This window comes from Ambystoma mexicanum, chromosome 8 (assembly GCF_040938575.1).
Source record: "Ambystoma mexicanum isolate Mex_15411 chromosome 8, UKY_AmexF1_1, whole genome shotgun sequence".
NCBI lineage: Eukaryota > Metazoa > Chordata > Amphibia > Caudata > Ambystomatidae > Ambystoma > Ambystoma mexicanum.
The window spans coordinates 730523199-730546342 of NC_090929.1; the positions used below are offsets into that span (position 1 = coordinate 730523199).

General features: G+C 46.7%; 42 non-coding genes and 31 pseudogenes across 42 annotated transcripts; all 73 read left to right on the forward strand.

Annotated features, from left to right (window-relative positions):
• The first annotated feature begins 309 nt into the window (after positions 1 to 309).
• LOC138478728 (5S ribosomal RNA) lies at positions 310 to 428 on the forward strand. The gene has a single exon (XR_011272568.1). It is a non-coding gene; the product is annotated as a 5S ribosomal RNA (ribosomal RNA).
• A 106-nt stretch (positions 429 to 534) lies between these two features.
• LOC138479623 (5S ribosomal RNA) lies at positions 535 to 653 on the forward strand. Its single transcript, XR_011273381.1, has one exon. It is a non-coding gene; the product is annotated as a 5S ribosomal RNA (ribosomal RNA).
• Positions 654 to 759: 106 nt separating this feature from the next.
• LOC138477260 (5S ribosomal RNA) lies at positions 760 to 878 on the forward strand. Its single transcript, XR_011271236.1, has one exon. It is a non-coding gene; the product is annotated as a 5S ribosomal RNA (ribosomal RNA).
• A 464-nt stretch (positions 879 to 1342) lies between these two features.
• LOC138474411 (5S ribosomal RNA) lies at positions 1343 to 1451 on the forward strand (annotated as a pseudogene).
• A 106-nt stretch (positions 1452 to 1557) lies between these two features.
• LOC138477273 (5S ribosomal RNA) lies at positions 1558 to 1676 on the forward strand. Its single transcript, XR_011271247.1, has one exon. It is a non-coding gene; the product is annotated as a 5S ribosomal RNA (ribosomal RNA).
• A 464-nt stretch (positions 1677 to 2140) lies between these two features.
• LOC138475277 (5S ribosomal RNA) lies at positions 2141 to 2259 on the forward strand. The gene has a single exon (XR_011269435.1). It is a non-coding gene; the product is annotated as a 5S ribosomal RNA (ribosomal RNA).
• A 106-nt stretch (positions 2260 to 2365) lies between these two features.
• On the forward strand, positions 2366 to 2484 carry LOC138477285 (5S ribosomal RNA). Its single transcript, XR_011271258.1, has one exon. It is a non-coding gene; the product is annotated as a 5S ribosomal RNA (ribosomal RNA).
• A 106-nt stretch (positions 2485 to 2590) lies between these two features.
• On the forward strand, positions 2591 to 2699 carry LOC138473930 (5S ribosomal RNA; annotated as a pseudogene).
• A 106-nt stretch (positions 2700 to 2805) lies between these two features.
• On the forward strand, positions 2806 to 2924 carry LOC138477297 (5S ribosomal RNA). Its single transcript, XR_011271269.1, has one exon. It is a non-coding gene; the product is annotated as a 5S ribosomal RNA (ribosomal RNA).
• Positions 2925 to 3377: 453 nt separating this feature from the next.
• Positions 3378 to 3496, forward strand: LOC138480167 (5S ribosomal RNA). The gene has a single exon (XR_011273875.1). It is a non-coding gene; the product is annotated as a 5S ribosomal RNA (ribosomal RNA).
• A 106-nt stretch (positions 3497 to 3602) lies between these two features.
• Positions 3603 to 3721, forward strand: LOC138479912 (5S ribosomal RNA). The gene has a single exon (XR_011273643.1). It is a non-coding gene; the product is annotated as a 5S ribosomal RNA (ribosomal RNA).
• A 106-nt stretch (positions 3722 to 3827) lies between these two features.
• Positions 3828 to 3946, forward strand: LOC138474041 (5S ribosomal RNA; annotated as a pseudogene).
• A 453-nt stretch (positions 3947 to 4399) lies between these two features.
• On the forward strand, positions 4400 to 4518 carry LOC138479521 (5S ribosomal RNA). Its single transcript, XR_011273288.1, has one exon. It is a non-coding gene; the product is annotated as a 5S ribosomal RNA (ribosomal RNA).
• Positions 4519 to 4624: 106 nt separating this feature from the next.
• On the forward strand, positions 4625 to 4743 carry LOC138479526 (5S ribosomal RNA). Its single transcript, XR_011273293.1, has one exon. It is a non-coding gene; the product is annotated as a 5S ribosomal RNA (ribosomal RNA).
• Positions 4744 to 4849: 106 nt separating this feature from the next.
• On the forward strand, positions 4850 to 4958 carry LOC138474241 (5S ribosomal RNA; annotated as a pseudogene).
• A 106-nt stretch (positions 4959 to 5064) lies between these two features.
• On the forward strand, positions 5065 to 5183 carry LOC138478884 (5S ribosomal RNA). The gene has a single exon (XR_011272709.1). It is a non-coding gene; the product is annotated as a 5S ribosomal RNA (ribosomal RNA).
• Positions 5184 to 5289: 106 nt separating this feature from the next.
• Positions 5290 to 5408, forward strand: LOC138475079 (5S ribosomal RNA). The gene has a single exon (XR_011269257.1). It is a non-coding gene; the product is annotated as a 5S ribosomal RNA (ribosomal RNA).
• A 106-nt stretch (positions 5409 to 5514) lies between these two features.
• LOC138474377 (5S ribosomal RNA) lies at positions 5515 to 5623 on the forward strand (annotated as a pseudogene).
• Positions 5624 to 5730: 107 nt separating this feature from the next.
• Positions 5731 to 5849, forward strand: LOC138474341 (5S ribosomal RNA; annotated as a pseudogene).
• A 453-nt stretch (positions 5850 to 6302) lies between these two features.
• Positions 6303 to 6411, forward strand: LOC138474369 (5S ribosomal RNA; annotated as a pseudogene).
• A 106-nt stretch (positions 6412 to 6517) lies between these two features.
• On the forward strand, positions 6518 to 6626 carry LOC138474655 (5S ribosomal RNA; annotated as a pseudogene).
• Positions 6627 to 7079: 453 nt separating this feature from the next.
• Positions 7080 to 7198, forward strand: LOC138475289 (5S ribosomal RNA). Its single transcript, XR_011269446.1, has one exon. It is a non-coding gene; the product is annotated as a 5S ribosomal RNA (ribosomal RNA).
• Positions 7199 to 7304: 106 nt separating this feature from the next.
• Positions 7305 to 7423, forward strand: LOC138479226 (5S ribosomal RNA). Its single transcript, XR_011273020.1, has one exon. It is a non-coding gene; the product is annotated as a 5S ribosomal RNA (ribosomal RNA).
• Positions 7424 to 7529: 106 nt separating this feature from the next.
• Positions 7530 to 7648, forward strand: LOC138480255 (5S ribosomal RNA). The gene has a single exon (XR_011273954.1). It is a non-coding gene; the product is annotated as a 5S ribosomal RNA (ribosomal RNA).
• Positions 7649 to 7754: 106 nt separating this feature from the next.
• LOC138474456 (5S ribosomal RNA) lies at positions 7755 to 7863 on the forward strand (annotated as a pseudogene).
• Positions 7864 to 7969: 106 nt separating this feature from the next.
• Positions 7970 to 8078, forward strand: LOC138474242 (5S ribosomal RNA; annotated as a pseudogene).
• A 463-nt stretch (positions 8079 to 8541) lies between these two features.
• On the forward strand, positions 8542 to 8660 carry LOC138479238 (5S ribosomal RNA). Its single transcript, XR_011273031.1, has one exon. It is a non-coding gene; the product is annotated as a 5S ribosomal RNA (ribosomal RNA).
• A 106-nt stretch (positions 8661 to 8766) lies between these two features.
• Positions 8767 to 8885, forward strand: LOC138480382 (5S ribosomal RNA). The gene has a single exon (XR_011274062.1). It is a non-coding gene; the product is annotated as a 5S ribosomal RNA (ribosomal RNA).
• Positions 8886 to 8991: 106 nt separating this feature from the next.
• LOC138474457 (5S ribosomal RNA) lies at positions 8992 to 9100 on the forward strand (annotated as a pseudogene).
• A 106-nt stretch (positions 9101 to 9206) lies between these two features.
• On the forward strand, positions 9207 to 9315 carry LOC138474244 (5S ribosomal RNA; annotated as a pseudogene).
• Positions 9316 to 9778: 463 nt separating this feature from the next.
• Positions 9779 to 9897, forward strand: LOC138477309 (5S ribosomal RNA). Its single transcript, XR_011271280.1, has one exon. It is a non-coding gene; the product is annotated as a 5S ribosomal RNA (ribosomal RNA).
• A 106-nt stretch (positions 9898 to 10003) lies between these two features.
• On the forward strand, positions 10004 to 10122 carry LOC138480384 (5S ribosomal RNA). Its single transcript, XR_011274064.1, has one exon. It is a non-coding gene; the product is annotated as a 5S ribosomal RNA (ribosomal RNA).
• A 106-nt stretch (positions 10123 to 10228) lies between these two features.
• Positions 10229 to 10337, forward strand: LOC138474459 (5S ribosomal RNA; annotated as a pseudogene).
• A 106-nt stretch (positions 10338 to 10443) lies between these two features.
• Positions 10444 to 10552, forward strand: LOC138474245 (5S ribosomal RNA; annotated as a pseudogene).
• A 463-nt stretch (positions 10553 to 11015) lies between these two features.
• On the forward strand, positions 11016 to 11134 carry LOC138477322 (5S ribosomal RNA). The gene has a single exon (XR_011271292.1). It is a non-coding gene; the product is annotated as a 5S ribosomal RNA (ribosomal RNA).
• A 106-nt stretch (positions 11135 to 11240) lies between these two features.
• On the forward strand, positions 11241 to 11359 carry LOC138477334 (5S ribosomal RNA). Its single transcript, XR_011271303.1, has one exon. It is a non-coding gene; the product is annotated as a 5S ribosomal RNA (ribosomal RNA).
• Positions 11360 to 11465: 106 nt separating this feature from the next.
• Positions 11466 to 11574, forward strand: LOC138474460 (5S ribosomal RNA; annotated as a pseudogene).
• Positions 11575 to 11680: 106 nt separating this feature from the next.
• Positions 11681 to 11789, forward strand: LOC138474246 (5S ribosomal RNA; annotated as a pseudogene).
• Positions 11790 to 12260: 471 nt separating this feature from the next.
• On the forward strand, positions 12261 to 12379 carry LOC138476270 (5S ribosomal RNA). The gene has a single exon (XR_011270336.1). It is a non-coding gene; the product is annotated as a 5S ribosomal RNA (ribosomal RNA).
• A 106-nt stretch (positions 12380 to 12485) lies between these two features.
• On the forward strand, positions 12486 to 12604 carry LOC138479227 (5S ribosomal RNA). The gene has a single exon (XR_011273021.1). It is a non-coding gene; the product is annotated as a 5S ribosomal RNA (ribosomal RNA).
• A 106-nt stretch (positions 12605 to 12710) lies between these two features.
• LOC138480256 (5S ribosomal RNA) lies at positions 12711 to 12829 on the forward strand. The gene has a single exon (XR_011273955.1). It is a non-coding gene; the product is annotated as a 5S ribosomal RNA (ribosomal RNA).
• A 106-nt stretch (positions 12830 to 12935) lies between these two features.
• LOC138474461 (5S ribosomal RNA) lies at positions 12936 to 13044 on the forward strand (annotated as a pseudogene).
• A 106-nt stretch (positions 13045 to 13150) lies between these two features.
• LOC138474247 (5S ribosomal RNA) lies at positions 13151 to 13259 on the forward strand (annotated as a pseudogene).
• A 463-nt stretch (positions 13260 to 13722) lies between these two features.
• Positions 13723 to 13841, forward strand: LOC138478774 (5S ribosomal RNA). The gene has a single exon (XR_011272610.1). It is a non-coding gene; the product is annotated as a 5S ribosomal RNA (ribosomal RNA).
• Positions 13842 to 13947: 106 nt separating this feature from the next.
• Positions 13948 to 14066, forward strand: LOC138480228 (5S ribosomal RNA). The gene has a single exon (XR_011273929.1). It is a non-coding gene; the product is annotated as a 5S ribosomal RNA (ribosomal RNA).
• Positions 14067 to 14172: 106 nt separating this feature from the next.
• On the forward strand, positions 14173 to 14291 carry LOC138477346 (5S ribosomal RNA). Its single transcript, XR_011271314.1, has one exon. It is a non-coding gene; the product is annotated as a 5S ribosomal RNA (ribosomal RNA).
• A 464-nt stretch (positions 14292 to 14755) lies between these two features.
• On the forward strand, positions 14756 to 14864 carry LOC138474412 (5S ribosomal RNA; annotated as a pseudogene).
• A 106-nt stretch (positions 14865 to 14970) lies between these two features.
• Positions 14971 to 15089, forward strand: LOC138480156 (5S ribosomal RNA). Its single transcript, XR_011273865.1, has one exon. It is a non-coding gene; the product is annotated as a 5S ribosomal RNA (ribosomal RNA).
• Positions 15090 to 15195: 106 nt separating this feature from the next.
• Positions 15196 to 15304, forward strand: LOC138474737 (5S ribosomal RNA; annotated as a pseudogene).
• A 106-nt stretch (positions 15305 to 15410) lies between these two features.
• LOC138474462 (5S ribosomal RNA) lies at positions 15411 to 15519 on the forward strand (annotated as a pseudogene).
• Positions 15520 to 15985: 466 nt separating this feature from the next.
• Positions 15986 to 16104, forward strand: LOC138479239 (5S ribosomal RNA). The gene has a single exon (XR_011273032.1). It is a non-coding gene; the product is annotated as a 5S ribosomal RNA (ribosomal RNA).
• A 106-nt stretch (positions 16105 to 16210) lies between these two features.
• Positions 16211 to 16329, forward strand: LOC138480385 (5S ribosomal RNA). The gene has a single exon (XR_011274065.1). It is a non-coding gene; the product is annotated as a 5S ribosomal RNA (ribosomal RNA).
• A 106-nt stretch (positions 16330 to 16435) lies between these two features.
• LOC138474463 (5S ribosomal RNA) lies at positions 16436 to 16544 on the forward strand (annotated as a pseudogene).
• A 106-nt stretch (positions 16545 to 16650) lies between these two features.
• Positions 16651 to 16759, forward strand: LOC138474249 (5S ribosomal RNA; annotated as a pseudogene).
• Positions 16760 to 17222: 463 nt separating this feature from the next.
• LOC138475301 (5S ribosomal RNA) lies at positions 17223 to 17341 on the forward strand. The gene has a single exon (XR_011269457.1). It is a non-coding gene; the product is annotated as a 5S ribosomal RNA (ribosomal RNA).
• A 106-nt stretch (positions 17342 to 17447) lies between these two features.
• Positions 17448 to 17566, forward strand: LOC138477358 (5S ribosomal RNA). Its single transcript, XR_011271325.1, has one exon. It is a non-coding gene; the product is annotated as a 5S ribosomal RNA (ribosomal RNA).
• Positions 17567 to 17672: 106 nt separating this feature from the next.
• Positions 17673 to 17781, forward strand: LOC138474464 (5S ribosomal RNA; annotated as a pseudogene).
• A 106-nt stretch (positions 17782 to 17887) lies between these two features.
• Positions 17888 to 17996, forward strand: LOC138474250 (5S ribosomal RNA; annotated as a pseudogene).
• A 463-nt stretch (positions 17997 to 18459) lies between these two features.
• On the forward strand, positions 18460 to 18578 carry LOC138477839 (5S ribosomal RNA). The gene has a single exon (XR_011271761.1). It is a non-coding gene; the product is annotated as a 5S ribosomal RNA (ribosomal RNA).
• A 106-nt stretch (positions 18579 to 18684) lies between these two features.
• Positions 18685 to 18793, forward strand: LOC138474466 (5S ribosomal RNA; annotated as a pseudogene).
• Positions 18794 to 18899: 106 nt separating this feature from the next.
• Positions 18900 to 19018, forward strand: LOC138480257 (5S ribosomal RNA). The gene has a single exon (XR_011273956.1). It is a non-coding gene; the product is annotated as a 5S ribosomal RNA (ribosomal RNA).
• Positions 19019 to 19124: 106 nt separating this feature from the next.
• Positions 19125 to 19233, forward strand: LOC138474467 (5S ribosomal RNA; annotated as a pseudogene).
• A 106-nt stretch (positions 19234 to 19339) lies between these two features.
• Positions 19340 to 19448, forward strand: LOC138474251 (5S ribosomal RNA; annotated as a pseudogene).
• A 463-nt stretch (positions 19449 to 19911) lies between these two features.
• LOC138478729 (5S ribosomal RNA) lies at positions 19912 to 20030 on the forward strand. The gene has a single exon (XR_011272569.1). It is a non-coding gene; the product is annotated as a 5S ribosomal RNA (ribosomal RNA).
• Positions 20031 to 20136: 106 nt separating this feature from the next.
• Positions 20137 to 20255, forward strand: LOC138479624 (5S ribosomal RNA). Its single transcript, XR_011273382.1, has one exon. It is a non-coding gene; the product is annotated as a 5S ribosomal RNA (ribosomal RNA).
• Positions 20256 to 20361: 106 nt separating this feature from the next.
• Positions 20362 to 20480, forward strand: LOC138477370 (5S ribosomal RNA). Its single transcript, XR_011271336.1, has one exon. It is a non-coding gene; the product is annotated as a 5S ribosomal RNA (ribosomal RNA).
• A 464-nt stretch (positions 20481 to 20944) lies between these two features.
• On the forward strand, positions 20945 to 21053 carry LOC138474413 (5S ribosomal RNA; annotated as a pseudogene).
• A 106-nt stretch (positions 21054 to 21159) lies between these two features.
• LOC138477384 (5S ribosomal RNA) lies at positions 21160 to 21278 on the forward strand. The gene has a single exon (XR_011271348.1). It is a non-coding gene; the product is annotated as a 5S ribosomal RNA (ribosomal RNA).
• A 464-nt stretch (positions 21279 to 21742) lies between these two features.
• On the forward strand, positions 21743 to 21861 carry LOC138475313 (5S ribosomal RNA). The gene has a single exon (XR_011269468.1). It is a non-coding gene; the product is annotated as a 5S ribosomal RNA (ribosomal RNA).
• A 106-nt stretch (positions 21862 to 21967) lies between these two features.
• LOC138477396 (5S ribosomal RNA) lies at positions 21968 to 22086 on the forward strand. Its single transcript, XR_011271359.1, has one exon. It is a non-coding gene; the product is annotated as a 5S ribosomal RNA (ribosomal RNA).
• Positions 22087 to 22192: 106 nt separating this feature from the next.
• LOC138474468 (5S ribosomal RNA) lies at positions 22193 to 22301 on the forward strand (annotated as a pseudogene).
• A 106-nt stretch (positions 22302 to 22407) lies between these two features.
• On the forward strand, positions 22408 to 22516 carry LOC138474252 (5S ribosomal RNA; annotated as a pseudogene).
• Positions 22517 to 22987: 471 nt separating this feature from the next.
• LOC138476282 (5S ribosomal RNA) lies at positions 22988 to 23106 on the forward strand. Its single transcript, XR_011270347.1, has one exon. It is a non-coding gene; the product is annotated as a 5S ribosomal RNA (ribosomal RNA).
• Positions 23107 to 23144: the final 38 nt, after the last annotated feature.

Genomic DNA, 23144 nt, shown 5'->3' on the forward strand with positions numbered 1-23144 from the left:
AGTGTGTTCATGGGTAATAAATCGACTTTCACATGTAATGCAGTACAGAGAATATTGAGTCCTTCAAGAGGCATGAAAGAAAGCCGTTATTGTGTTGATTGTTCTCTCCACCTCCCTGCAACAGAAACAGGATGGATGGATTAAAGTTATCCTACCAGACATAGGAGTCCTGAATGGGCCCACCAGTCTTATATATCTCGCCTGATCGAGCCTGATCGAGCGATGAGCGTGGTATCATGTTGCAAGTGGCTGCATGGCTTAGCTTACTAAATGCAAATGCATAAGAGTAATATTCTTAGCATTTCTAGAGCCTACGGCCACACCACACTGAATGTGCCCGATCTCGTCTGATCTCGGAAGCTAAGCAGTGTCGGGCCTAGTTAGTACCTGGATGGGAGACCGCCTGGGAGTACCAGGTGCTGTAGGCTTTTTTGTGCTCCAAGTTCAGGAAGTGAGCCATTTCTCAATTGCCTTTCAAAACTGCAAGGTCTAGCCGACTAGATGCTTAAAAGTACAAAACTCACTAGGCCCAGAGCCTACGGCCACACCACACTGAATGCGCCCGATCTCGTCTGATCTCGGAAGCTAAGCAGTGTCGGGCCTAGTTAGTACCTGGATGGGAGACCGCCTGGGAATACCAGTTGCTGTAGGCTTTTTTGTGCTCCAAGTTCAGGAAGTGAGCCATTTCTCAATTGCCTTTCAAAACTGCAAGGTCTAGCCGACTAGATGCTTAAAAGTACAAAACTCACTAGGCCCAGAGCCTACGGCCACACCACACTGAATGCGCCCGATCTCGTCTGATCTCGGAAGCTAAGCAGTGTCGGGCCTAGTTAGTACCTGGATGGGAGACCGCCTGGGAATACCAGGTGCTGTAGGCTATTTTGTGCTCCATGATTAGTAATTGCACAACTTCTCAATTACTTTTCAAATTTGGTATGTTTCCAAAATAATTTTATCCCGTTTTATAGCGGAAATGTTGGACAACATTATGAGGGCTGGAGCTACCTATTTACATATAATTAGCATACAGGTAGTGTGTTCATGGGTAATAAATCGACTTTCACATGTAATGCAGTACAGAGAATATTGAGTCCTTCAAGAGGCATGAAAGAAAGCCGTTATTGTGTTGATTGTTCTCTCCACCTCCCTGCAACAGAAACAGGATGGATGGATTAAAGTTATCCTACCAGACATAGGAGTCCTGAATGGGCCCACCAGTCTTATATATCTCGCCTGATCGAGCCCTGATCGAGCGATGAGCGTGGTATCATGTTGCAAGTGGCTGCATGGCTTAGCTTACTAAATGCAAATGCATAAGAGTAATATTCTTAGCATTACTAGAGCCTACGGCCACACCACACTGAATGCGCCTGATCTCGGAAGCTAAGCAGTGTCGGGCCTAGTTAGTACCTGGATGGGAGACTGCCTGGGAATACCAGGTGCTGTAGGCTTTTTTGTGCTCCAAGTTCAGGAAGTGAGCCATTTCTCAATTGCCTTTCAAAACTGCAAGGTCTAGCCGACTAGATGCTTAAAAGTACAAAACTCACTAGGCCCAGAGCCTACGGCCACACCACACTGAATGCGCCCGATCTCGTCTGATCTCGGAAGCTAAGCAGTGTCGGGCCTAGTTAGTACCTGGATGGGAGACCGCCTGGGAATACCAGGTGCTGTAGGCTATTTTGTGCTCCATGATTAGTAATTGCGCAACTTCTCAATTACTTTTCAAATTTGGTATGTTTCCAAAATAATTTTATCCCGTTTTATAGCGGAAATGTTGGACAACATTATGAGGGCTGGAGCTACCTATTTACATATAATTAGCATACAGGTAGTGTGTTCATGGGTAATAAATCGACTTTCACATGTAATGCAGTACAGAGAATATTGAGTCCTTCAAGAGGCATGAAAGAAAGCCGTTATTGTGTTGATTGTTCTCTCCACCTCCCTGCAACAGAAACAGGATGGATGGATTAAAGTTATCCTACCAGACATAGGAGTCCTGAATGGGCCCACCAGTCTTATATATCTCGCCTGATCGAGCGCTGATCGAGCGATGAGCGTGGTATCATGTTGCAAGTGGCTGCATGGCTTAGCTTACTAAATGCAAATGCATAAGAGTAATATTCTTAGCATTACTCGAGCCTACGGCCACACCACACTGAATGCGCCCGATCTCGTCTGATCTCGGAAGCTAAGCAGTGTTGGGCCTAGTTAGTACCTGGATGGGAGACCGCCTGGGAATACCAGGTGCTGTAGGCTTTTTTGTGCTCCAAGTTCAGGAAGTGAGCCATTTCTCAATTGCCTTTCAAAACTGCAAGGTCTAGCCGACTAGATGCTTAAAAGTACAAAACTCACTAGGCCCAGAGCCTACGGCCACACCACACTGAATGCGCCCGATCTCGTCTGATCTCGGAAGCTAAGCAGTGTCGGGCCTAGTTAGTACCTGGATGGGAGACCGCCTGGGAATACCAGGTGCTGTAGGCTTTTTTGTGCTCCAAGTTCAGGAAGTGAGCCATTTCTCAATTGCCTTTCAAAACTGCAAGGTCTAGCCGACTAGATGCTTAAAAGTACAAAACTCACTAGGACCAGAGCCTACGGCCACACCACACTGAATGCGCCCGATCTCGGAAGCTAAGCAGTGTCGGGCCTAGTTAGTACCTGGATGGGAGACCGCCTGGGAATACCAGGTGCTGTAGGCTTTTTTGTGCTCCAAGTTCAGGAAGTGAGCCATTTCTCAATTGCCTTTCAAAACTGCAAGGTCTAGCCGACTAGATGCTTAAAAGTACAAAACTCACTAGGCCCAGAGCCTACGGCCACACCACACTGAATGCGCCCGATCTCGTCTGATCTCGGAAGCTAAGCAGTGTCGGGCCTAGTTAGTACCTGGATGGGAGACCGCCTGGGAATACCAGGTGCTGTAGGCTATTTTGTGCTCCATGATTAGTAATTGCACAACTTCTCAATTACTTTTCAAATTTGGTATGTTTCCAAAATAATTTTATCCCGTTTTATAGCGGAAATGTTGGACAACATTATGAGGGCTGGAGCTACCTATTTACATATAATTAGCATACAGGTAGTGTGTTCATGGGTAATAAATCGACTTTCACATGTAATGCAGTACAGAGAATATTGAGTCCTTCAAGAGGCTTGAAAGAAAGCCATTATTGTGTTGATTGTTCTCTCCACCTCCCTGCAACAGAAACAGGATGGATGGATTAAAGTTATCCTACCAGACATAGGAGTCCTGAATGGGCCCACCAGTCTTATATATCTCGCCTGATCGAGCGATGAGCGTGGTATCATGTTGCAAGTGGCTGCATGGCTTAGCTTACTAAATGCAAATGCATAAGAGTAATATTCTTAGCATTTCTAGAGCCTACGGCCACACCACACTGAATGTGCCTGATCTCGTCTGATCTCGGAAGGTAAACAGTGTCGGGCCTAGTTAGTACCTGGATGGGAGACCGCCTGGGAATACCAGGTGCTGTAGGCTTTTTTGTGCTCCAAGTTCAGGAAGTGAGCCATTTCTCAATTGCCTTTCAAAACTGCAAGGTCTAGCCGACTAGATGCTTAAAAGTACAAAACTCACTAGGTCCAGAGCCTACGGCCACACCACACTTAATGCGCCCGATCTCGTCTGATCTCGGAAGCTAAGCAGTGTCAGGCCTAGTTAGTACCTGGGTGGGAGACCGCCTGGGAATACCAGGTGCTGTAGGCTTTTTTGTGCTCCAAGTTCAGGAAGTGAGCCATTTCTCAATTGCCTTTCAAAACTGCAAGGTCTAGCCGACTAGATGCTTAAAAGTACAAAACTCACTAGGTCCAGAGCCTATGGCCACACCACACTGAATGTGCCAGATCTCTTCTGATCTCGGAAGCTAAGCAATGTCGGGCCTAGTAAGTACCTGGATGGGAGACCGCCTGGGAATACCAGGTGCTTTAGGCTATTTTGTGCTCCATGATTAGTAATTGCGCAACTTCTCAATTACTTTTCAAATTTGGTATGTTTCCAAAATAATTGTATCCCGTTTTATAGCGGAAATGTTGGACAACATTATGAGGGCTGGAGCTACCTATTTACATATAATTAGCAAAAAGGTAGTGTGTTCATGGGTAATAAATCGACTTTCACATGTAATGCAGTACAGAGAATATTGAGTCCTTCAAGAGGCTTGAAAGAAAGCCATTATTGTGTTGATTGTTCTCTCCACCTCCCTGCAACAGAAACAGGATGGATGGATTAAAGTTATCCTACCAGACATAGGAGTCCTGAATGGGCCCACCAGTCTTATATATCTCGCCTGATCGAGCGATGAGCGTGGTATCATGTTGCAAGTGGCTGCATGGCTTAGCTTACTAAATGCAAATGCATAAGAGTAATATTCTTAGCATTTCTAGAGCCTACGGCCACACCACACTGAATGCGCCCGATCTCGTCTGATCTTGGAAGCTAAGCAGTGTTGGGCCTAGTTAGTACCTGGATGGGAGACTGCCTGGGAATACCAGGTGCTGTAGGCTTTTTTGTACTCCAAGTTCAGGAAGTGAGCCATTTCTCAATTGCCTTTCAAAACTGCAAGGTCTAGCCGACTAGATGCTTAAAAGTACAAAACTCACTAGGCCCAGAGCCTACGGCCACACCACACTGAATGCGCCCGATCTCGTCTGATCTCAGAAGCTAAGCAGTGTCGGGCCTAGTTAGTACCTCGATGGGAGACCGCCTGGGAATACCAGGTGCTGTAGGCTTTTTTGTGCTCCAAGTTCAGGAAGTGAGCCATTTCTCAATTGCCTTTCAAAACTGCAAGGTCTAGCTGACTAGATGCTTAAAAGTACAAAACGCACTAGGCCCAGAGCCTACGGCCACACCACACTGAATGCGCCTGATCTCGGAAGCTAAGCAGTGTCGGGCCTAGTTAGTACCTGGATGGGAGACCGCCTGGGAATACCAGGTGCTGTAGGCTTTTTTGTGCTCCAAGTTCAGGAAGTGAGCCATTTCTCAATTGCCTTTCAAAACTGCAAGGTGTAGCCGACTAGATGCTTGAAAGTACAAAACTCACTAGGCCCAGAGCCTACGGCCACACCACACTGAATGCGCCCGATCTCGTCTGATCTCGGAAGCTAAGCAGTGTCAGGCCTAGTTAGTACCTGGATGGGAGACCGCCTGGGAATACCAGGTGCTGTAGGCTTTTTTGTGCTCCAAGTTCAGGAAGTGAGCCATTTCTCAATTGCCTTTCAAAACTGCAAGGTCTACCCGACTAGATGCTTAAAAGTACAAAACTCACTAGGCCCAGAGCCTACGGCCACACCACACTGAATGCGCCCGATCTCATCTGATCTCGGAAGCTAAGCAGTGTCGGGCCTAGTTAGTACCTGGATGGGAGACCGCCTGGGAATACCAGGTGCTGTAGGCTTTTTTGTGCTCCAAGTTCAGGAAGTGAGCCATTTCTCAATTGCCTTTCAAAACTGCAAGGTCTAGCCGACTAGATGCTTAAAAGTACAAAACTCACTAGGCCCAGAGCCTACGGCCACACCACACTGAAAGCGTCTGATCTCGGAAGCTAAGCAGTGTCGGGCCTAGTTAGTACCTGGATGGGAGACCGCCTGGGAATACCAGGTGCTGTAGGCTTTTTTTGTGCTCCAAGTTCAGGAAGTGAGCCATTTCTCAATTGCCTTTCAAAACTGCAAGGTCTAGCCAACTAGATGCTTAAAAGTACAAAACTCACTAGGCCCAGAGCCTGCGGCCACACCACACTGAATGCGCTCGATCTCGTCTGATCTCGGAAGCTAAGCAGTGGTGGGCCTAGTTAGTACCTGGTTGGGAGACAGCCTGGGAATACCAGGTGCTCTAGGCTATTTTGTGCTCCATGATTAGTAATTGCGCAACTTCTCAATTACTTTTCAAATTTGGTATGTTTCCAAAATAATTGTATCCCGTTTTATAGCGGAAATGTTGGACAACATTATGAGGGCTGGAGCTACCTATTTACATATAATTAGCATACAGGTAGTGTGTTCATGGGTAATAAATCTACTTTCACGTGTAATGCAGTACAGAGAATATTGAGTCATTCAAGAGGCTTGAAAGAAAGCCATTATTGTGTTGATTGTTCTCTCCACCTCCCTGCAACAGAAACAGGATGGATGGATTAAAGTTATCCTACCAGACATAGGAGTCCTGAATGGGCCCACCAGTCTTATATATCTCGCCTGATCGAGCGATGAGCGTGGTGTCATGTTGCAAGTGGCAGCATGGCTTAGCTTACTAAATGCAAATGCATAAGAGTAATATTCTTAGCATTTCTAGAGCCTACGGCCACACCACACTGAATGCGCCTGATCTCGGAAGCTAAGCAGTGTTGGGCCTAGTTAGTACCTGGATGGGAGACTGCCTGGGAATACCAGGTGCTGTAGGCTTTTTTGTGCTCCAAGTTCAGGAAGTGAGCCATTTCTCAATTGCCTTTCAAAACTGCAAGGTCTAGCCGACTAGATGCTTAAAAGTACAAAACTCACTAGGCCCAGAACCTACAGCCACACCACACTGAATGCGCCTGATCTCGGAAGCTAAGCGGTGTCGGGCCTAGTTAGTACCTGGATGGGAGACCGCCTGGGAATACCAGGTGCTGTAGGCTATTTTGTGCTCCATGATTAGTAATTGCACAACTTCTCAATTACTTTTCAAATTTGGTATGTTTCCAAAATAATTTTATCCCGTTTTATAGCGGAAATGTTGGACAACATTATGAGGGCTGGAGCTACCTATTTACATATAATTAGCATACAGGTAGTGTGTTCATGGGTAATAAATCGACTTTCACATGTAATGCAGTACAGAGAATATTGAGTCCTTCAAGAGGCATGAAAGAAAGCCGTTATTGTGTTGATTGTTCTCTCCACCTCCCTGCAACAGAAACAGGATGGATGGATTAAAGTTATCCTACCAGACATAGGAGTCCTGAATGGGCCCACCAGTCTTATATATCGAGCCTGATCGAGCGATGAGCGTGGTATCATGTTGCAAGTGGCTGCATGGCTTAGCTTACTAAATGCAAATGCATAAGAGTAATATTCTTAGCATTTCTAGAGCCTACGGCCACACCACACTGAATGCGCCCGATCTCGTCTGATCTCGGAAGCTAAGCAGTGTTGGGCCTAGTTAGTACCTGGATGGGAGACCGCCTGGGAATACCAGGTGCTGTAGGCTTTTTTGTGCTCCAAGTTCAGGAAGTGAGCCATTTCTCAATTGCCTTTCAAAACTGCAAGGTCTAGCCGACTAGATGCTTAAAAGTACAAAACTCACTAGGCCCAGAGCCTACGGCCACACCACACTGAATGCGCCCGATCTCGTCTGATCTCGGAAGCTAAGCAGTGTCGGGCCTAGTTAGTACCTGGATGGGAGACCGCCTGGGAATACCATGTGCTGTAGGCTTTTTTGTGCTCCAAGTTCAGGAAGTGAGCCATTTCTCAATTGCCTTTCAAAACTGCAAGGTCTAGCCGACTAGATGCTTAAAAGTACAAAACTCACTAGGACCAGAGCCTACGGCCACACCACACTGAATGCGCCCGATCTCGTCTGATCTCGGAAGCTAAGCAGTGTCGGGCCTAGTTAGTACCTGGATGGGAGACAGCCTGGGAATAACAGGTGCTGTAGGCTTTTTTGTGCTCCAAGTTCAGGAAGTGAGCCATTTCTCAATTGCCTTTCAAAACTGCAAGGTCTAGCCGACTAGATGCTTAAAAGTACAAAACTCACTAGGACCAGAGCCTACGGCCACACCACACTGAATGCGTCTGATCTCGGAAGCTAAGCAGTGTCGGGCCTAGTTAGTACCTGGATGGGAGACCGCCTGGGAATACCAGGTGCTGTAGGCTTTTTTGTGCTCCAAGTTCAGGAAGTGAGCCATTTCTCAATTGCCTTTCAAAACTGCAAGGTCTAGCCGACTAGATGCTTAAAAGTACAAAACTCACTAGGCCCAGAGCCTACGGCCACACCACACTGAATGCGCCTGATCTCGGAAGCTAAGCAGTGTCGGGCCTAGTTAGTACCTGGATGGGAGACCGCCTGGGAATACCAGGTGCTGTAGGCTATTTTGTGCTCCATGATTAGTAATTGCACAACTTCTCAATTACTTTTCAAATTTGGTATGTTTCCAAAATAATTTTATCCCGTTTTATAGCGGAAATGTTGGACAACATTATGAGGGCTGGAGCTACCTATTTACATATAATTAGCATACAGGTAGTGTGTTCATGGGTAATAAATCGACTTTCACATGTAATGCAGTACAGAGAATATTGAGTCCTTCAAGAGGCATGAAAGAAAGCCGTTATTGTGTTGATTGTTCTCTCCACCTCCCTGCAACAGAAACAGGATGGATGGATTAAAGTTATCCTACCAGACATAGGAGTCCTGAATGGGCCCACCAGTCTTATATATCTCGCCTGATCGAGCCTGATCGAGCGATGAGCGTGGTATCATGTTGCAAGTGGCTGCATGGCTTAGCTTACTAAATGCAAATGCATAAGAGTAATATTCTTAGCATTTCTAGAGCCTACGGCCACACCACACTGAATGCGCCTGATCTCGTCTGATCTCGGAAGGTAAGCAGTGTCGGGCCTAGTTAGTACCTGGATGGGAGACCGCCTGGGAATACCAGGTGCTGTAGGCTTTTTTGTGCTCCAAGTTCAGGAAGTGAGCCATTTCTCAATTGCCTTTCAAAACTGCAAGGTCTAGCCGACTAGATGCTTAAAAGTACAAAACTCACTAGGCCCAGAGCCTATGGCCACACCACACTGAATGCGCCCGATCTCGTCTGATCTCGGAAGCTAAGCAGTGTCGGGCCTAGTTAGTACCTGGATGGGAGACAGCCTGGGAATAACAGGTGCTGTAGGCTTTTTTGTGCTCCAAGTTCAGGAAGTGAGCCATTTCTCAATTGCCTTTCAAAACTGCAAGGTCTAGCCGACTAGATGCTTAAAAGTACAAAACTCACTAGGACCAGAGCCTACGGCCACACCACACTGAATGCGTCTGATCTCGGAAGCTAAGCAGTGTCGGGCCTAGTTAGTACCTGGATGGGAGACCGCCTGGGAATACCAGGTGCTGTAGGCTTTTTTGTGCTCCAAGTTCAGGAAGTGAGCCATTTCTCAATTGCCTTTCAAAACTGCAAGGTCTAGCCGACTAGATGCTTAAAAGTACAAAACTCACTAGGCCCAGAGCCTACGGCCACACCACACTGAATGCGCCTGATCTCGGAAGCTAAGCAGTGTCGGGCCTAGTTAGTACCTGGATGGGAGACCGCCTGGGAATACCAGGTGCTGTAGGCTATTTTGTGCTCCATGATTAGTAATTGCACAACTTCTCAATTACTTTTCAAATTTGGTATGTTTCCAAAATAATTTTATCCCGTTTTATAGCGGAAATGTTGGACAACATTATGAGGGCTGGAGCTACCTATTTACATATAATTAGCATACAGGTAGTGTGTTCATGGGTAATAAATCGACTTTCACATGTAATGCAGTACAGAGAATATTGAGTCCTTCAAGAGGCATGAAAGAAAGCCGTTATTGTGTTGATTGTTCTCTCCACCTCCCTGCAACAGAAACAGGATGGATGGATTAAAGTTATCCTACCAGACATAGGAGTCCTGAATGGGCCCACCAGTCTTATATATCTCGCCTGATCGAGCCTGATCGAGCGATGAGCGTGGTATCATGTTGCAAGTGGCTGCATGGCTTAGCTTACTAAATGCAAATGCATAAGAGTAATATTCTTAGCATTTCTAGAGCCTACGGCCACACCACACTGAATGCGCCCGATCTCGTCTGATCTCGGAAGCTAAGCAGTGTCGGGCCTAGTTAGTACCTGGATGGGAGACCGCCTGGGAATACCAGGTGCTGTAGGCTTTTTTGTGCTCCAAGTTCAGGAAGTGAGCCATTTCTCAATTGCCTTTCAAAACTGCAAGGTCTAGCCGACTAGATGCTTAAAAGTACAAAACTCACTAGGCCCAGAGCCTATGGCCACACCACACTGAATGCGCCCGATCTCGTCTGATCTCGGAAGCTAAGCAGTGTCGGGCCTAGTTAGTACCTGGATGGGAGACAGCCTGGGAATAACAGGTGCTGTAGGCTTTTTTGTGCTCCAAGTTCAGGAAGTGAGCCATTTCTCAATTGCCTTTCAAAACTGCAAGGTCTAGCCGACTAGATGCTTAAAAGTACAAAACTCACTAGGACCAGAGCCTACGGCCACACCACACTGAATGCGTCTGATCTCGGAAGCTAAGCAGTGTCGGGCCTAGTTAGTACCTGGATGGGAGACCGCCTGGGAATACCAGGTGCTGTAGGCTTTTTTGTGCTCCAAGTTCAGGAAGTGAGCCATTTCTCAATTTCCTTTCAAAACTGCAAGGTCTAGCCGACTAGATGCTTAAAAGTACAAAACTGACTAGGCCCAGAGCCTACGGCCACACCACACTGAATGCGCCTGATCTCGGAAGCTAAGCAGTGTCGGGCCTAGTTAGTACCTGGATGGGAGACCGCCTGGGAATACCAGGTGCTGTAGGCTATTTTGTGCTCCATGATTAGTAATTGCACAACTTCTCAATTACTTTTCAAATTTGGTATGTTTCCAAAATAATTTTATCCCGTTTTATAGCGGAAATGTTGGACAACATTATGAGGGCTGGAGCTACCTATTTACATATAATTAGCATACAGGTAGTGTGTTCATGGGTAATAAATCGACTTTCACATGTAATGCAGTACAGAGAATATTGAGTCCTTCAAGAGGCATGAAAGAAAGCCGTTATTGTGTTGATTGTTCTCTCCACCTCCCTGCAACAGAAACAGGATGGATGGATTAAAGTTATCCTACCAGACATAGGAGTCCTGAATGGGCCCACCAGTCTTATATATCTCGCCTGATCGAGCCTGATCGAGCGATGAGCGTGGTATCATGTTGCAAGTGGCTGCATGGCTTAGCTTACTAAATGCAAATGCATAAGAGTAATATTCTTAGCATTTCTAGAGCCTACGGCCACACCACACTGAATGCGCCCGATCTCGTCTGATCTCGGAAGCTAAGCAGTGTCGGGCCTAGTTAGTACCTGGATGGGAGACCGCCTGGGAATACCAGGTGCTGTAGGCTTTTTTGTGCTCCAAGTTCAGGAAGTGAGCCATTTCTCAATTGCCTTTCAAAACTGCAAGGTCTAGCCGACTAGATGCTTAAAAGTACAAAACTCACTAGGCCCAGAGCCTACGGCCACACCACACTGAATGCGCCCGATCTCGTCTGATCTCGGAAGCTAAGCAGTGTCGGGCCTAGTTAGTACCTGGATGGGAGACCGCCTGGGAATACCAGGTGCTGTAGGCTTTTTTGTGCTCCAAGTTCAGGAAGTGAGCCATTTCTCAATTGCCTTTCAAAACTGCAAGGTCTAGCCGACTAGATGCTTAAAAGTACAAAACTCACTAGGACCAGAGCCTACGGCCACACCACACTGAATGCGTCTGATCTCGGAAGCTAAGCAGTGTCGGGCCTAGTTAGTACCTGGATGGGAGACCGCCTGGGAATACCAGGTGCTGTAGGCTTTTTTGTGCTCCAAGTTCAGGAAGTGAGCCATTTCTCAATTGCCTTTCAAAACTGCAAGGTCTAGCCGACTAGATGCTTAAAAGTACAAAACTCACTAGGCCCAGAGCCTACGGCCACACCACACTGAATGCGCCTGATCTCGGAAGCTAAGCAGTGTCGGGCCTAGTTAGTACCTGGATGGGAGACCGCCTGGGAATACCAGGTGCTGTAGGCTATTTTGTGCTCCATGATTAGTAATTGCACAACTTCTCAATTACTTTTCAAATTTGGTATGTTTCCAAAATAATTTTATCCCGTTTTATAGCGGAAATGTTGGACAACATTATGAGGGCTGGAGCTACCTATTTACATATAATTAGCATACAGGTAGTGTGTTCATGGGTAATAAATCGACTTTCACATGTAATGCAGTACAGAGAATATTGAGTCCTTCAAGAGGCATGAAAGAAAGCCGTTATTGTGTTGATTGTTCTCTCCACCTCCCTGCAACAGAAACAGGATGGATGGATTAAAGTTATCCTACCAGACATAGGAGTCCTGAATGGGCCCACCAGTCTTATATATCTCGCCTGATCGAGCGATCGAGCCTGATCGAGCGATGAGCGTGGTATCATGTTGCAAGTGGCTGCATGGCTTAGCTTACTAAATGCAAATGCATAAGAGTAATATTCTTAGCATTTCTAGAGCCTACGGCCACACCACACTGAATGCGCCCGATCTCGTCTGATCTCGGAAGCTAAGCAGTGTCGGGCCTAGTTAGTACCTGGATGGGAGACCTCCTGGGAATACCAGGTGCTGTAGGCTTTTTTGTGCTCCAAGTTCAGGAAGTGAGCCATTTCTCAATTGCCTTTCAAAACTGCAAGGTCTAGCCGACTAGATGCTTAAAAGTACAAAACTCACTAGGCCCAGAGCCTACGGCCACACCACACTGAATGCGCCCGATCTCGTCTGATCTCGGAAGCTAAGCAGTGTCGGGCCTAGTTAGTACCTGGATGGGAGACCGCCTGGGAATACCATGTGCTGTAGGCTTTTTTGTGCTCCAAGTTCAGGAAGTGAGCCATTTCTCAATTGCCTTTCAAAACTGAAAGGTCTAGCCGACTAGATGCTTAAAAGTACAAAACTCACTAGGACCAGAGCCTACGGCCACACCACACTGAATGCGCCCGATCTCGTCTGATCTCGGAAGCTAAGCAGTGTCGGGCCTAGTTAGTACCTGGATGGGAGACAGCCTGGGAATAACAGGTGCTGTAGGCTTTTTTGTGCTCCAAGTTCAGGAAGTGAGCCATTTCTCAATTGCCTTTCAAAACTGCAAGGTCTAGCCGACTAGATGCTTAAAAGTACAAAACTCACTAGGACCAGAGCCTACGGCCACACCACACTGAATGCGTCTGATCTCGGAAGCTAAGCAGTGTCGGGCCTAGTTAGTACCTGGATGGGAGACCGCCTGGGAATACCAGGTGCTGTAGGCTTTTTTGTGCTCCAAGTTCAGGAAGTGAGCCATTTCTCAATTGCCTTTCAAAACTGCAAGGTCTAGCCGACTAGATGCTTAAAAGTACAAAACTCACTAGGCCCAGAGCCTACGGCCACACCACACTGAATGCGCCTGATCTCGGAAGCTAAGCAGTGTCGGGCCTAGTTAGTACCTGGATGGGAGACCGCCTGGGAATACCAGGTGCTGTAGGCTATTTTGTGCTCCATGATTAGTAATTGCACAACTTCTCAATTACTTTTCAAATTTGGTATGTTTCCAAAATAATTTTATCCCGTTTTATAGCGGAAATGTTGGACAACATTATGAGGGCTGGAGCTACCTATTTACATATAATTAGCATACAGGTAGTGTGTTCATGGGTAATAAATCGACTTTCACATGTAATGCAGTACAGAGAATATTGAGTCCTTCAAGAGGCATGAAAGAAAGCCGTTATTGTGTTGATTGTTCTCTCCACCTCCCTGCAACAGAAACAGGATGGATGGATTAAAGTTATCCTACCAGACATAGGAGTCCTGAATGGGCCCACCAGTCTTATATATCTCGCCTGATCGAGCCTGATCGAGCGATGAGCGTGGTATCATGTTGCAAGTGGCTGCATGGCTTAGCTTACTAAATGCAAATGCATAAGAGTAATATTCTTAGCATTTCTAGAGCTTACGGCCACACCACACTGAATGTGCCCGATCTCGTCTGATCTCGGAAGCTAAGCAGTGTCGGGCCTAGTTAGTACCTGGATGGGAGACCGCCTGGGAATACCAGGTGCTGTAGGCTTTTTTGTGCTCCAAGTTCAGGAAGTGAGCCATTTCTCAATTGCCTTTCAAAACTGCAAGGTCTAGCCGACTAGATGCTTAAAAGTACAAAACTCACTAGGCCCAGAGCCTACGGCCACACCACACTGAATGCGCCCGATCTCGTCTGATCTTGGAAGCTAAGCAGTGTCGGGCCTAGTTAGTACCTGGATGGGAGACCGCCTGGGAATACCAGTTGCTGTAGGCTTTTTTGTGCTCCAAGTTCAGGAAGTGAGCCATTTCTCAATTGCCTTTCAAAACTGCAAGGTCTAGCCGACTAGATGCTTAAAAGTACAAAACTCACTAGGCCCAGAGCCTACGGCCACACCACACTGAATGCGCCCGATCTCGTCTGATCTCGGAAGCTAAGCAGTGTCGGGCCTAGTTAGTACCTGGATGGGAGACCGCCTGGGAATACCAGGTGCTGTAGGCTATTTTGTGCTCCATGATTAGTAATTGCACAACTTCTCAATTACTTTTCAAATTTGGTATGTTTCCAAAATAATTTTATCCCGTTTTATAGCGGAAATGTTGGACAACATTATGAGGGCTGGAGCTACCTATTTACATATAATTAGCATACAGGTAGTGTGTTCATGGGTAATAAATCGACTTTCACATGTAATGCAGTACAGAGAATATTGAGTCCTTCAAGAGGCATGAAAGAAAGCCGTTATTGTGTTGATTGTTCTCTCCACCTCCCTGCAACAGAAACAGGATGGATGGATTAAAGTTATCCTACCAGACATAGGAGTCCTGAATGGGCCCACCAGTCTTATATATCTCGCCTGATCGAGCCCTGATCGAGCGATGAGCGTGGTATCATGTTGCAAGTGGCTGCATGGCTTAGCTTACTAAATGCAAATGCATAAGAGTAATATTCTTAGCATTACTAGAGCCTACGGCCACACCACACTGAATGCGCCTGATCTCGGAAGCTAAGCAGTGTCGGGCCTAGTTAGTACCTGGATGGGAGACTGCCTGGGAATACCAGGTGCTGTAGGCTTTTTTGTGCTCCAAGTTCAGGAAGTGAGCCATTTCTCAATTGCCTTTCAAAACTGCAAGGTCTAGCCGACTAGATGCTTAAAAGTACAAAACTCACTAGGCCCAGAGCCTACGGCCACACCACACTGAATGCGCCCGATCTCGTCTGATTTCGGAAGCTAAGCAGTGTCAGGCCTAGTTAGTACCTGGGTGGGAGACCGCCTGGGAATACCAGGTGCTGTAGGCTTTTTTGTGCTCCAAGTTCAGGAAGTGAGCCATTTCTCAATTGCCTTTCAAAACTGCAAGGTCTAGCCGACTAGATGCTTAAAAGTACAAAACTCACTAGGCCCAGAGCCTACGGCCACACCACACTGAATGCGTCTGATCTCGGAAGCTAAGCGGTGTCGGGTCTAGTTAGTACCTGGATGGGAGACCGCCTGGGAATACCAGGTGCTGTAGGCTTTTTTGTGCTCCAAGTTCAGGAAGTGAGCCATTTCTCAATTGCCTTTCAAAACTGCAAGGTCTAGCCGACTAGATGCTTAAAAGTACAAAACTCACTAGGCCCTGAGCCTACGGCCACACCACACTGAATGCGTCTGATCTCGGAAGCTAAGCAGTGTCGGGCCTAGTTAGTACCTGGATGGGAGACCGCCTGGGAATACCAGGTGCTGTAGGCTATTTTGTGCTCCATGATTAGTAATTGCACAACTTCTCAATTACTTTTCAAATTTGGTATGTTTCCAAAATAATTTTATCCCGTTTTATAGCGGAAATGTTGGACAACATTATGAGGGCTGGAGCTACCTATTTACATATAATTAGCATACAGGTAGTGTGTTCATGGGTAATAAATCGACTTTCACATGTAATGCAGTACAGAGAATATTGAGTCCTTCAAGAGGCATGAAAGAAAGCCGTTATTGTGTTGATTGTTCTCTCCACCTCCCTGCAACAGAAACAGGATGGATGGATTAAAGTTATCCTACCAGACATAGGAGTCCTGAATGGGCCCACCAGTCTTATATATCTCGCCTGATCGAGCCTGATGATCGAGCGATGAGCGTGGTATCATGTTGCAAGTGGCTGCATGGCTTAGCTTACTAAATGCAAATGCATAAGAGTAATATTCTTAGCATTTCTAGAGCCTACGGCCACACCACACTGAATGCGCCTGATCTCGTCTGATCTCGGAAGGTAAGCAGTGTCGGGCCTAGTTAGTACCTGGATGGGAGACCGCCTGGGAATACCAGGTGCTGTAGGCTTTTTTGTGCTCCAAGTTCAGGAAGTGAGCCATTTCTCAATTGCCTTTCAAAACTGCAAGGTCTAGCCGACTAGATGCTTAAAAGTACAAAACTCACTAGGCCCAGAGCCTATGGCCACACCACACTGAATGCGCCCGATCTCGTCTGATCTCGGAAGCTAAGCAGTGTCGGGCCTAGTTAGTACCTGGATGGGAGACAGCCTGGGAATAACAGGTGCTGTAGGCTTTTTTGTGCTCCAAGTTCAGGAAGTGAGCCATTTCTCAATTGCCTTTCAAAACTGCAAGGTCTAGCCGACTAGATGCTTAAAAGTACAAAACTCACTAGGACCAGAGCCTACGGCCACACCACACTGAATGCGTCTGATCTCGGAAGCTAAGCAGTGTCGGGCCTAGTTAGTACCTGGATGGGAGACCGCCTGGGAATACCAGGTGCTGTAGGCTTTTTTGTGCTCCAAGTTCAGGAAGTGAGCCATTTCTCAATTGCCTTTCAAAACTGCAAGGTCTAGCCGACTAGATGCTTAAAAGTACAAAACTCACTAGGCCCAGAGCCTACGGCCACACCACACTGAATGCGCCTGATCTCGGAAGCTAAGCAGTGTCGGGCCTAGTTAGTACCTGGATGGGAGACCGCCTGGGAATACCAGGTGCTGTAGGCTATTTTGTGCTCCATGATTAGTAATTGCACAACTTCTCAATTACTTTTCAAATTTGGTATGTTTCCAAAATAATTTTATCCCGTTTTATAGCGGAAATGTTGGACAACATTATGAGGGCTGGAGCTACCTATTTACATATAATTAGCATACAGGTAGTGTGTTCATGGGTAATAAATCGACTTTCACATGTAATGCAGTACAGAGAATATTGAGTCCTTCAAGAGGCATGAAAGAAAGCCGTTATTGTGTTGATTGTTCTCTCCACCTCCCTGCAACAGAAACAGGATGGATGGATTAAAGTTATCCTACCAGACATAGGAGTCCTGAATGGGCCCACCAGTCTTATATATCTCGCCTGATCGAGCCTGATCGAGCGATGAGCGTGGTATCATGTTGCAAGTGGCTGCATGGCTTAGCTTACTAAATGCAAATGCATAAGAGTAATATTCTTAACATTTCTAGAGCCTACGGCCACACCACACTGAATGCGCCCGATCTCGTCTGATCTCGGAAGCTAAGCAGTGTTGGGCCTAGTTAGTACCTGGATGGGAGACCGCCTGGGAATACCAGGTGCTGTAGGCTTTTTTGTGCTCCAAGTTCAGGAAGTGAGCCATTTCTCAATTGCCTTTCAAAACTGCAAGGTCTAGCCGACTAGATGCTTAAAAGTACAAAACTCACTAGGCCCAGAGCCTACGGCCACACCACACTGAATGCGCCCGATCTCGTCTGATCTCGGAAGCTAAGCAGTGTCGGGCCTAGTTAGTACCTGGATGGGAGACCGCCTGGGAATACCAGGTGCTGTAGGCTTTTTTGTGCTCCAAGTTCAGGAAGTGAGCCATTTCTCAATTGCCTTTCAAAACTGCAAGGTCTAGCCGACTAGATGCTTAAAAGTACAAAACTCACTAGGACCAGAGCCTACGGCCACACCACACTGAATGCGTCTGATCTCGGAAGCTAAGCAGTGTCGGGCCTAGTTAGTACCTGGATGGGAGACCGCCTGGGAATACCAGGTGCTGTAGGCTTTTTTGTGCTCCAAGTTCAGGAAGTGAGCCATTTCTCAATTGCCTTTCAAAACTGCAAGGTATAGCCGACTAGATGCTTAAAAGTACAAAACTCACTAGGCCCAGAGCCTACGGCCACACCACACTGAATGCGCCTGATCTCGGAAGCTAAGCAGTGTCGGGCCTAGTTAGTACCTGGATGGGAGACCGCCTGGGAATACCAGGTGCTGTAGGCTATTTTGTGCTCCATGATTAGTAATTGCACAACTTCTCAATTACTTTTCAAATTTGGTATGTTTCCAAAATAATTTTATCCCGTTTTATAGCGGAAATGTTGGACAACATTATGAGGGCTGGAGCTACCTATTTACATATAATTAGCATACAGGTAGTGTGTTCATGGGTAATAAATCGACTTTCACATGTAATGCAGTACAGAGAATATTGAGTCCTTCAAGAGGCATGAAAGAAAGCCGTTATTGTGTTGATTGTTCTCTCCACCTCCCTGCAACAGAAACAGGATGGATGGATTAAAGTTATCCTACCAGACATAGGAGTCCTGAATGGGCCCACCAGTCTTATATATCTCGCCTGATCGAGCCTGATCGAGCGATGAGCGTGGTATCATGTTGCAAGTGGCTGCATGGCTTAGCTTACTAAATGCAAATGCATAAGAGTAATATTCTTAGCATTTCTAGAGCCTATGGCCACACCACACTGAATGCGCCCGATCTCGTCTGATCTCGGAAGCTAAGCAGTGTCGGGCCTAGTTAGTACCTGGATGGGAGACCGCCTGGGAATACCAGGTGCTGTAGGCTTTTTTGTGCTCCAAGTTCAGGAAGTGAGCCATTTCTCAATTGCCTTTCAAAACTGCAAGGTCTAGCCGACTAGATGCTTAAAAGTACAAAACTCACTAGGCCCAGAGCCTACGGCCACACCACACTGAATGCGTCTGATCTCGGAAGCTAAGCAGTGTCGGGCCTAGTTAGTACCTGGATGGGAGACCGCCTGGGAATACCAGGTGCTGTAGGCTTTTTTGTGCTCCAAGTTCAGGAAGTGAGCCATTTCTCAATTGCCTTTCAAAACTGCAAGGTCTAGCCGACTAGATGCTTAAAAGTACAAAACTCACTAGGACCAGAGCCTACGGCCACACCACACTGAATGCGCCCGATCTCGTCTGATCTCGGAAGCTAAGCAGTGTCGGGCCTAGTTAGTACCTGGATGGGAGACAGCCTGGGAATAACAGGTGCTGTAGGCTTTTTTGTGCTCCAAGTTCAGGAAGTGAGCCATTTCTCAATTGCCTTTCAAAACTGCAAGGTCTAGCCGACTAGATGCTTAAAAGTACAAAACTCACTAGGACCAGAGCCTACGGCCACACCACACTGAATGCGTCTGATCTCGGAAGCTAAGCAGTGTCGGGCCTAGTTAGTACCTGGATGGGAGACCGCCTGGGAATACCAGGTGCTGTAGGCTTTTTTGTGCTCCAAGTTCAGGAAGTGAGCCATTTCTCAATTGCCTTTCAAAACTGCAAGGTCTAGCCGACTAGATGCTTAAAAGTACAAAACTCACTAGGCCCAGAGCCTACGGCCACACCACACTGAATGCGCCTGATCTCGGAAGCTAAGCAGTGTCGGGCCTAGTTAGTACCTGGATGGGAGACCGCCTGGGAATACCAGGTGCTGTAGGCTATTTTGTGCTCCATGATTAGTAATTGCACAACTTCTCAATTACTTTTCAAATTTGGTATGTTTCCAAAATAATTTTATCCCATTTTATAGCGGAAATGTTGGACAACATTATGAGGGCTGGAGCTACCTATTTACATATAATTAGCATACAGGTAGTGTGTTCATGGGTAATAAATCGACTTTCACATGTAATGCAGTACAGAGAATATTGAGTCCTTCAAGAGGCATGAAAGAAAGCCGTTATTGTGTTGATTGTTCTCTCCACCTCCCTGCAACAGAAACAGGATGGATGGATTAAAGTTATCCTACCAGACATAGGAGTCCTGAATGGGCCCACCAGTCTTATATATCTCGCCTGATCGAGCCTGATCGAGCGATGAGCGTGGTATCATGTTGCAAGTGGCTGCATGGCTTAGCTTACTAAATGCAAATGCATAAGAGTAATATTCTTAGCATTTCTAGAGCCTACGGCCACACCACACTGAATGTGCCCGATCTCGTCTGATCTCGGAAGCTAAGCAGTGTCGGGCCTAGTTAGTACCTGGATGGGAGACCGCCTGGGAGTACCAGGTGCTGTAGGCTTTTTTGTGCTCCAAGTTCAGGAAGTGAGCCATTTCTCAATTGCCTTTCAAAACTGCAAGGTCTAGCCGACTAGATGCTTAAAAGTACAAAACTCACTAGGCCCAGAGCCTACGGCCACACCACACTGAATGCGCCCGATCTCGTCTGATCTCGGAAGCTAAGCAGTGTCGGGCCTAGTTAGTACCTGGATGGGAGACCGCCTGGGAATACCAGTTGCTGTAGGCTTTTTTGTGCTCCAAGTTCAGGAAGTGAGCCATTTCTCAATTGCCTTTCAAAACTGCAAGGTCTAGCCGACTAGATGCTTAAAAGTACAAAACTCACTAGGCCCAGAGCCTACGGCCACACCACACTGAATGCGCCCGATCTCGTCTGATCTCGGAAGCTAAGCAGTGTCGGGCCTAGTTAGTACCTGGATGGGAGACCGCCTGGGAATACCAGGTGCTGTAGGCTATTTTGTGCTCCATGATTAGTAATTGCACAACTTCTCAATTACTTTTCAAATTTGGTATGTTTCCAAAATAATTTTATCCCGTTTTATAGCGGAAATGTTGGACAACATTATGAGGGCTGGAGCTACCTATTTACATATAATTAGCATACAGGTAGTGTGTTCATGGGTAATAAATCGACTTTCACATGTAATGCAGTACAGAGAATATTGAGTCCTTCAAGAGGCATGAAAGAAAGCCGTTATTGTGTTGATTGTTCTCTCCACCTCCCTGCAACAGAAACAGGATGGATGGATTAAAGTTATCCTACCAGACATAGGAGTCCTGAATGGGCCCACCAGTCTTATATATCTCGCCTGATCGAGCCCTGATCGAGCGATGAGCGTGGTATCATGTTGCAAGTGGCTGCATGGCTTAGCTTACTAAATGCAAATGCATAAGAGTAATATTCTTAGCATTACTAGAGCCTACGGCCACACCACACTGAATGCGCCTGATCTCGGAAGCTAAGCAGTGTCGGGCCTAGTTAGTACCTGGATGGGAGACTGCCTGGGAATACCAGGTGCTGTAGGCTTTTTTGTGCTCCAAGTTCAGGAAGTGAGCCATTTCTCAATTGCCTTTCAAAACTGCAAGGTCTAGCCGACTAGATGCTTAAAAGTACAAAACTCACTAGGCCCAGAGCCTACGGCCACACCACACTGAATGCGCCCGATCTCGTCTGATCTCGGAAGCTAAGCAGTGTCGGGCCTAGTTAGTACCTGGATGGGAGACCGCCTGGGAATACCAGGTGCTGTAGGCTATTTTGTGCTCCATGATTAGTAATTGCGCAACTTCTCAATTACTTTTCAAATTTGGTATGTTTCCAAAATAATTTTATCCCGTTTTATAGCGGAAATGTTGGACAACATTATGAGGGCTGGAGCTACCTATTTACATATAATTAGCATACAGGTAGTGTGTTCATGGGTAATAAATCGACTTTCACATGTAATGCAGTACAGAGAATATTGAGTCCTTCAAGAGGCATGAAAGAAAGCCGTTATTGTGTTGATTGTTCTCTCCACCTCCCTGCAACAGAAACAGGATGGATGGATTAAAGTTATCCTACCAGACATAGGAGTCCTGAATGGGCCCACCAGTCTTATATATCTCGCCTGATCGAGCGCTGATCGAGCGATGAGCGTGGTATCATGTTGCAAGTGGCTGCATGGCTTAGCTTACTAAATGCAAATGCATAAGAGTAATATTCTTAGCATTACTCGAGCCTACGGCCACACCACACTGAATGCGCCCGATCTCGTCTGATCTCGGAAGCTAAGCAGTGTTGGGCCTAGTTAGTACCTGGATGGGAGACCGCCTGGGAATACCAGGTGCTGTAGGCTTTTTTGTGCTCCAAGTTCAGGAAGTGAGCCATTTCTCAATTGCCTTTCAAAACTGCAAGGTCTAGCCGACTAGATGCTTAAAAGTACAAAACTCACTAGGCCCAGAGCCTACGGCCACACCACACTGAATGCGCCCGATCTCGTCTGATCTCGGAAGCTAAGCAGTGTCGGGCCTAGTTAGTACCTGGATGGGAGACCGCCTGGGAATACCAGGTGCTGTAGGCTTTTTTGTGCTCCAAGTTCAGGAAGTGAGCCATTTCTCAATTGCCTTTCAAAACTGCAAGGTCTAGCCGACTAGATGCTTAAAAGTACAAAACTCACTAGGACCAGAGCCTACGGCCACACCACACTGAATGCGTCTGATCTCGGAAGCTAAGCAGTGTCGGGCCTAGTTAGTACCTGGATGGGAGACCGCCTGGGAATACCAGGTGCTGTAGGCTTTTTTGTGCTCCAAGTTCAGGAAGTGAGCCATTTCTCAATTGCCTTTCAAAACTGCAAGGTCTAGCCGACTAGATGCTTAAAAGTACAAAACTCACTAGGCCCAGAGCCTACGGCCACACCACACTGAATGCGCCTGATCTCGGAAGCTAAGCAGTGTCGGGCCTAGTTAGTACCTGGATGGGAGACCGCCTGGGAATACCAGGTGCTGTAGGCTATTTTGTGCTCCATGATTAGTAATTGCACAACTTCTCAATTACTTTTCAAATTTGGTATGTTTCCAAAATAATTTTATCCCGTTTTATAGCGGAAATGTTGGACAACATTATGAGGGCTGGAGCTACCTATTTACATATAATTAGCATACAGGTAGTGTGTTCATGGGTAATAAATCGACTTTCACATGTAATGCAGTACAGAGAATATTGAGTCCTTCAAGAGGCATGAAAGAAAGCCGTTATTGTGTTGATTGTTCTCTCCACCTCCCTGCAACAGAAACAGGATGGATGGATTAAAGTTATCCTACCAGACATAGGAGTCCTGAATGGGCCCACCAGTCTTATATATCTCGCCTGATCGAGCGATCGAGCCTGATCGAGCGATGAGCGTGGTATCATGTTGCAAGTGGCTGCATGGCTTAGCTTACTAAATGCAAATGCATAAGAGTAATATTCTTAGCATTTCTAGAGCCTACGGCCACACCACACTGAATGCGCCCGATCTCGTCTGATCTCGGAAGCTAAGCAGTGTCGGGCCTAGTTAGTACCTGGATGGGAGACCTCCTGGGAATACCAGGTGCTGTAGGCTTTTTTGTGCTCCAAGTTCAGGAAGTGAGCCATTTCTCA